This window comes from Otolemur garnettii, unplaced genomic scaffold (assembly GCF_000181295.1).
Source record: "Otolemur garnettii isolate 467f Iridium unplaced genomic scaffold, OtoGar3 scaffold00036, whole genome shotgun sequence".
In the NCBI taxonomy this organism is placed as follows: domain Eukaryota; kingdom Metazoa; phylum Chordata; class Mammalia; order Primates; family Galagidae; genus Otolemur; species Otolemur garnettii.
Genome location: NW_003852431.1, coordinates 5,177,021 through 5,186,257, shown reverse-complemented (window position 1 = coordinate 5,186,257; position 9,237 = coordinate 5,177,021).

The window sequence follows — 9,237 nt, the reverse complement described above, 5'->3', positions numbered from 1 at the left end:
GAATACTCTTTGTGAAAATATCGCTGTGTTTTTTTTTTTTTTTATAAGCACAGGCAAAAATACAGAGAATGAAGAAAAAGCTTTCAGTGATAACAGAAAAAAATTATAAACATTTCTTGGAGTATTTCCCTTGGCAAAAATATAAGGCTGTTTGCTTCAGTGGGAGGGGCATGAAATTACTGATGTCCCCATCATGAACATTTACATAGTACCAAGAATAAAAAAAAATATCCTTCCACTCAAGTGGGAGGAAGAAATCTCCCTTTCATTAGTTGCAGGCAACAGTATAGTCCCAGTGTGGTAGGACGCGTAGTAACCTTACATACTTCTAGAAGAGGAGCAGAGAACACAAGTAAGTTCAGAATTTTGTACTCACACAAAAAAGAGATTTGCTACCAAAGTGCAAGATTTAGCAAAATTTCTGTCGCCCAAGACCTTCAACAGTTACAAGACAGATGCTGTCATTAGAGAGAAAGGAAATATACACTTAAAAACTTTACATGTTAACTTGAGACACTGAAAGAGGGAAAGACAGAAGAAATACTGGAACTGACAATTGCCGGTCAAGAATTTTCCACTGTTTTCAGTATTGATGGAAAAGATGCCAATGACATCTCTCAGAAACCTTTTCCTCCCCTCTCCTCAAGAAACCCCAAGCAGATCAAAAAGAAGACGCAGGTACACATTAGATTGAAACTTTTGAAAAATAGAGATAGAGATTCATCTTTTACCTATGCAACTCAGAATAAATAGAAAAAGTGAAAAGAAAAATAGTATTACAGCTTCAAGTCTAATCAGAAAAGGAATTTTAAAAGCCTGATTTTTCTTTCACTGAAATGGTTTGAGAAGTGTGGCTCTTAGATAAAACTCAGTATGTTTTAACACTTTTTCTTTTTCAAAAGTATGGAACCCTTCACGAATTTGCGTGTCATCCTTGTGTCGTTCCAGTTTTTGTATATATGCTGACGAGCAAGCACTTAACCCTTGTTTTTGAGGCCCGAACATAGGGCATTAGATGGGCTTTCTTTCCCTGGCAGTCCTGGTGTGGAACGCGGCCCTCCTCACAGCCGTTTGGTGCACAGCCCACGTGTGGCATTGTGAGGGGAGCGGCCGTCAGGGTCTCAGACCCCTGGCCTGCGCTGCTCCTGCTCTTTGCATATTTGCATTCCTAGCCCTTCGCCTCTCCTGATCTGAGACCTGGGACTGAGGTCTCCGAGGGGAGGAAGCATGAAGGTATTTCTCTAACCCGCTAAGTCTTTTCAACTCCTAGCTCTTCCTGTTTGCTCTCCCTCCACCCCCAAATCCAATAACCTGCCGGAGCCTTTTTTCAGCCCCCTGTCAACAGTAAGAAACCCTCGCACCTGTGCTGATCCACCTGACGCGGGAAGGGTGCGCCCTTTCCCATGACACGTGGAACAGGAGAGGTCGACGTTCTCCTCCGCTAATTGTCACACTACTGCCCTAAGTCATTCATTTGTCCTCCCTTATTGGTCATTTCACTTTCTGCAGTTTTGGTTACTTGTGGTTAACTAATGTCCAAAAATTTAAATTTAAATTTAAATTTCTTCCTTGAATGCCATTCTGAGTAGTGTGATGAAATCTCCCACCATCCTACTGTTACTCACATAGGACTTGATTTATCCTGTGACCAGAGCCCCTCACCGGCCCCCCTCCCCAGTTATTTGTCACTGAATAATCCATCTTGGTTATAAGATCAACTGCCATGGAATTGCAGTGCTTGTGTTCAAGTAACTTTTATTTTATTTAATAACAGTCCCAAAGCCTAAGAGTATCATGTCTACCAAACTTTTACATAAAATTATACCATAGGGTTCTGTCTGTTGGAAAAAATATACTCTCTATAGTGCTCAGTACTGTCTGGTTTGAAACCTACATTGGAGGTCCTGCAATTTGTCCCTCAAGATAAGGGAGGAGTACTATAAGTTTTAATTCTTACCTCCATCATGTTGTTTTATTTGGCTTTTCTCATCCCTGGAAGCTCAGCTCAGCTCCTAACAATATTAAAGATGAAATCTAGAAATATCATTTTATACTTTGCTATCACTGTCATGTTTAAGTGTAAATTCAGAAACATTCTGAAAAAAGTAGATATTAATATTATTGAAATATTTCTAAAATTGAGGACACATTTTATGATAAAAACATAAAAATTGCTCTTTCCAAAAATATCCAAAATACTGTGTGGTGTGTATGTGTGTACACACCCTATTCACATATATATGTGAATAAATAAAAATTTTGTACATGGAAAAGAGAATTGGAACTTTTCCTTTTTACATTTATTTTAGAAACCTATTTTTCATTTTTTAATTTTTGTTTTTAATTGTATAGTGACAAGTTATCCTTGTATATATTAATGTGGTACAATGTGATCAAAATTAGAAGCTGGATGGATTTTTAAAACATATCCGAATTTAATATCTGAAGAATGAATAAGAAATTTGAAATAGTTTTATTGAAAAATTGGTCTTAATCTTGAAATATCAATGGAACATCCATGTTTAAATATTACAGTTTATTATGATAATTAGTGATAATTTTAGCTTATAAAGAAATGTCGCATTTGTAATAGTTGATTAACCCGAAATTAGAAACAATCTTCAATATTAGAATGTAAGAGTTTACAAGAGAAGTATAGCCTTAAAACTTACCATATCTGCTGTGTTGTTTCTAAAATTATATGAAACCCTTTCCATGCATCTTTTAAAACCTTATAAAAATAGAAGAGTAATAAAAAGTTGGTTCACATATAAAAAATAATCTATTTTCAAAAAAACTCACCAAAAAATTCAAAATAATAGCAAAAATGTTTAGAAAGCATAATTACAGATTTTTAAATGTATTGCCAATTCTGTGATGGCACTGTCAGCTTCAAAGACATAAAGACTTTGATATAAAAATAGTATTTGTGATTACAGACTTTTTTATAGATCCCTTTAAAACCTCACATTTCATGAAATGAGATTATTTTATGAATATATTTTATGAGAAATATTTATATTTAATATTTTACACCTCTCTATATGTATGCATATACAGATATAGATTTGTACATTGGTCTGGAAGCATAGTGAATAAAAATGTGTAGGTTATAGGGTAAGCTGGGGCATTGAAAAATCAATTTTTGCCACTTAATGTGTGATCTTAGGAAATTTACAATTTATGCCCCTTTTCTGTGTCTTAATCTTATTTTCTGCAAGATGGAAATAATAATAGTATCTAAAATACTGGGATAGAAAGAATTTGTGAAACAATAATATGTGTATATATATATGACTCACAACTGTTCCTGGCACTCTCTCTTCCTAAAAATATATAGCTTTTACACAAACAAATATATAATAACAATATGATAAATATTAACAGAAGAATGTGGTGGTAAAGCATTTATAACTAATTTGTGTTGTATTTATGTAAAATTAAATGGACAAAATTTGGTCATACTGAAAAGAGAATGAATAGCTTATTTTCTCATACCCTATTCCTTTTTAATCCATTTAGACATTCAAGAAATAGAAATTTCACATACTTTTATATAATCAAAATTTTAGATAAGTGTTGTAAATTAGATAATTAAACAGGAGATAAAATTAGAGAATAATTATCCTACGGGTGAAGAACATGATTGGTATAATAAAATGTCCAGGGAAACATACTATAATTTTAATAAATAGCAAATTATAACAGCAAATAATGTGTTATGCCTTAAGATAACTTCTATTTGAAATCTCTTTTCTTCTTATAGGAAATAGTGCAAACCTTTGCAGATAAATAATCTACCTTGCTAAAGATCAAAAATCCCAACAAAAGACTACTACTAAGTAATTTAAAAAATCAATTTGAAGGCACTAGAGAGCCATGAAATTAGCTGAAATTGGAAGGGTGAAGACTTCAGGGAAAAGAAAACACCAATGGAGTGAATCTGGCTCTCTGCTCTTCCATCAGGACGTTTGTGGTTATGTAGCATGGAGAAGAACACGAAAAATCTTAGCAGAAACTGAGAAATATCGGGATCTGTCAGAGACTTTAGAAGTTTACGTCAAGGGCTGAGGGGATTGCATTTCAGGGCAACTAAAGCAGTCGGGCTTGAAGGGCTAAGTTCCCACTGAGAAATGAATCTGACATTCTGCAACACTTTCCCTGGTAAGTGCTTTTATATTCCAAGGCTGTACGTGCAGACAGCAGCAACTGCTGAAATGTTGAATAGTTCAATGAAACTTTCAGGCTACTTGGTTCAGAGAGATAAAAATTGTAATTTAGAGAATATTAGAACTTAGGCTATAGGTCAAATTTCATACTCTCAATTGAATCTTTGATGAGCTAATTCAAAGAGTTCAAAAAAAAATAAGAGACCAAATACTGAAAACTAGCATTTGGATTTAGGTACCATACCCCTAATCTATCTTCCTGATTACTAAATAAAACTTTTTTGAGGAAAGAAAACATTAATCATGAAATCTAGTATTTTTTAGACACTATTGCGAATATTTACTCTAATAATTAACAGGGACACCAATAAGCAGATCAAGTGAAAAACAGTAACACTTGAAATTCATTCATAAATTTATAGCTATAGCTATAGTTTCTGAATTTATCAAACATAGATTAAAATTTTGGAATTTCACCAGGGAAGTAGAAACTCTGTGACAAACTACTGCTGGGATTCTTACAGTGAATTATTCAATAATGACCATTAAAATCAAAATAACACATTTAATTAGAGGGTTAGGTATGGCTGAAGAGCTCATTAGCAAATTGAAAAACGGGAGGACATTGATTCTTCCTTTTTTATACTTGAGTAGTAATCATGGCATACCCATATCACACTTAGTTAATCCACCCTTGAATTGATGGGCACTGGGGGTTGGTCCAGATCTCTGCAATTATGAATTGTGATGCAATAGATATTGAAGTGCAGGTGCCTTATCAATAAAATCACTTCTTTTCCATGAAGTACATACCCAGGAGTGGGATTGCTGGATTAAATGGTAGGTCTACTTTTAGTTCTTTGAGAAATTTCCATACTGTTTTACTTGAGGTTGTAATAATTTGTAGTCCCACAACGGTGTATATGCATTCCTTTTTTTCTGCATCCATGCCCATTTATCACAGCTAGATGGATGGAACTAGAGAAAATTATCCTAAGTGAAGTATCTCAAAAATGAAAAAACAAACACCACATGTACTCTTCACATTCTTTTTTTTTTTTTTTTTTTTTTTTGAGACGGAGCCTCAAGCTATCCCCCTGGGTAGAGTGCCATGGCATCATGCTCACAGCAACCTCCAACTCCTGGGCTCAAGCGAGTCTCCTGCCTCCGCCTCCCAAGTAGCTGGGACCACAGGCGCCCGCCACAACACATGTACTCTTCAATGAATTGTAGCTACTGAGGGACACGCATGTGCAGAGGAAAGTAAATATCCTTGGGAATCAAGCAAGAGAGAGGGAGGAACAAAAAGACAAAAGTCTACCTAATGGGTCAAATGAATACTGGCCGGGCGATGGACACACTCGTAGCTATGACTCAAGCATTATGAAAGTTATCCATGTAACAAAAATGCTTGTAATCCCGTAATAATTTTATTTTTGAAGACTAGATAAAAAAAATAGATTTAAAAAACTAACTGAAAAAAAGAACAACCAAACCAAACCACACAAACCAAAACAGGAAAGGGAAAATGATAACAATGCAGGAACGGGTGTGTGATATACAGCAACATAGTTAAAAATCCTCTACTGAGGATGAAAGAGGGAATAGAGAAGAAGCAATTTCTGGGAATGTCGAGAATGCTTCCTTTTCACTACTTATAGTTAATAGTATATAGAACCTCTGGCTGTAAATTCTACTGGTTAAACTATTAGCCAGACTTGGAGCCCTAACTGCAGATTTTCCTTAGGATAACTGAGAAACATGATCATGCATCTAATGCTCCACCTTCCAGAATTTGTTTTCTTTCTTATGTCAAGTAGTTTTATTTTTATATTTAATCCCAAGTTTATATAAGAGTTTACGTTGTTATATGAGAAGTCTGTGATAGAAGCTTACCTGGGTCTGCTCCAATTGTAACCTGGGGATACAAGCAGTGAATCAAGTAACTATATGAAAATGTTCAATTTGATTAACATTTTTGATGACAAATTATGTCAGGTAATATGTGAACCATTCACCTTGAGAAGAAAATGAAGTAAAATTCTAATTGTCAAAGTAGACAACACTCAGGGAAGTCTTCCTGAGATGGAAGTCTTTTTCTGAGATGGAGGAACTAGCTCTAGTATTAATGGACCAATATATAAAACAGAATTGTAATGAGGACACCTAAAGTTAAATAGAACATGGAATAGTAACAGAGTGATATTTACTCGAGGTTGTAAGCAATGTGGCAATACCAAGTTGAAAATTGTGAAGCCATAGGTGGTAGAAAGTGAAGTCAGTCTTTGGAGTTTTTCTGTGACATTCAAACAGTACTTCTGTGGGATGTGGTGAGCTACATAAAGGATTTAATCAACTATTAATATCATCACATGTGCATTTTGTCTTTTTCATGCTGCTTGAAATGTGAAAGATGGAGGAATTCAAAGGGGTGAAACTAATCTTAGGAAGAATAATAGAATATTTCAATAATCTCAATCGTAAGTAAGGAAGGTTTGGATTAGCAGAAAATGGATATTAACAGTTAATATTGAAAAGCAGCATAAAAGTAATAATGCTTATGAAATAAACAAAAAAAATAGAGTAATTTAGAAAGTGGAAGTAATTGTCCTGATAAGGCTGAGGTGAAGGAACAATAAACAGTTTTTTGCAAACTTGGGGCCTTTGAGGACTGGATAAATAATTGAAACTCACACAGTGATTATTGTGTGTAAGCATTCCACAGAAATAGGTGATTCGTTCATTGAGGATATTTTGTGGGAGCAGATGATTGAAGGTGAAGGCATTTGTAATGATAACTACTGAGAGGTCATGAACATAACCATTGTAATCATAATCATAAAAAATAAGCAGATGGACTAGGAGTAAGGAAGAAGGGTAACAGAGAGGCAACTCAGAGGGACCTGAGATGCTGAGGGGGAAGAAGAAAGTTTCTATTCCCTTGTTAATGTGCCCTTCAAATATTTTCATAGATGTTTATAGACAGAATAGCATTAATTTGTTGAAAGAGAACTTTACCCTTCATTCCATTGAATGTAATAATTCATGAAAATAAAGTATACACTTATTAAAAATGATTAATCTATTTTATGTTAATAGAGAAAATTTTAAGTACTAGCATCAGAGAATATGCAAACATAAAAATACCCCATGCAATACTTGGCTAGATTCTAATTTTTGCAAAAGGTCCGAAGGCCAAAAATATGCAGTGTATGCATCAGGGAGAAAAATTAATGATCCAAATCTTGGAAGTATAAGATGTGAACAAAGCTTAAAGAAATAATAATTAGGTGGCGTGAGAGAAGACTGCTGGCAGGTGACCTAATAACTTGTATTCTGTATAAGAAGGGTCATTATATTTTAAAAAATGAATCTTTATTGAAGCAGGAGCCAAAGAAGCTGTATTTAATTATGGCAAGATAGATATGGGTTTCACTGAATGATACCATTTTCGTATTCTGTATAGTTACTAATAAAATGAGTTTTAAATCTTTAAGGATTTAACCTAATACTTATTTGGGATAGACGATATGTAAGATTACTTTTGGAATAATATAGAATGGTAAGGAAAGTTAAAAATTGGTAATTTTGAAAGTGAATGTGTAAACTCAATGGATCACTTAAGTTTTCATGCAATTACTGGTATATTTCACAAACAACTCTAATATCCAAACTCTGACAATTATGCTAATGAAACTACTTATCAGTAAGCCAATAAAAATAGATTATGTGTAAACTGAAATATATATATGAATCAACAATATTTTTAGGGTAAAAATAAAGATACCTTTTTAACCCAACAATCTGTACAAATTTTTGTCTTAGAAATAAAGTCATAGGAATATAAAAATGGCTACAGAAGATGTTTTGGCATATGTGGGATGTTTATTTTAGCACTACTCATAGTGGAAAAACATGCCAAATGAATACTTACCAATATAACTTATGAAAATAACTTACAGAATTATTTTATGAAGCAATCAATAAACAGTAAAATGATAACTTTTAAATGTATCAGGAGAGTTAGCAGACATCATTATTGAATGAGAAAATGCAGAACAAATACAGGAATGTGCATGTGCACTTTAGCAAAACTTAAAGTGAGCATGCATTAACTTTTTTGTAAATAATTACACTAGAATAGAGAATATAATAGAAGTTGTTATGAGGTCTAACATAAGTTCACAAACTGATCCTAGAAAAAGTGCTGCATATATCATTGCCAAATATCAGTATGGTCACCTTCAAAGTACTCTTCTTGGGAAGCTATGCACAATTGCCAGAACTTAGCCCACCCTTCAACGCTATATTGGAACTTTTTTTCTGGAATAAGCTTCAGAACTGTCATCATTTGGCACACAAAAACACATGACAACAATAATGAACACCAGACAAGAAGAGATCACCACATGCTGCCAGGAACACAGCAGTGAGCTACTGAGATAGCAAGGATGTGAAACCTTATCCAGTTGTTTGTGTAGCACTGGCAACATAAGTGCATGGTGGCAAGGTTGTGAACTTAATTGTCAGATCTCATATGACAACAGTTCTGATTGTTTAAATGAATTGTGGTGATGGATCATACCAAAGCTTGAAGATCAAAGTAGATATCAGGTATAAATACTTTTCAAAACTTTGTACTCAAAATCTAAACATTCTATTATATTAAATAATACACTCAGAATATTCAAAATGAATAAGTAATAATATTTTCCTTATGTAGTCATAACTAGCCAAAGCAAACACAAAATTTAATAGTAAAGGTCTGTGAATTTAAAAAATTATCAAAATGGAAAAAATATAAGAAGAAATCCCTAAAGACCACAACTTCAAACTTTAAAAAAGAAGTATAAATATCTCATTAAAAAAAATAAATTGGGAATCAAGATCATTGGTGATGAAATGCACATGGTCACGTTTGCGAGTAACCAGGGAAAATCTCCACTTTCTCATGTTTGCTGAAAGATCAACTCATAGCTAAGGAAGACTAATAAGAGAAAGAGGTTTATTTACCATGTGGATGAGAGGAATCACGTATCCCAAAGAGGTTCAGACTTGGTTCTATCCT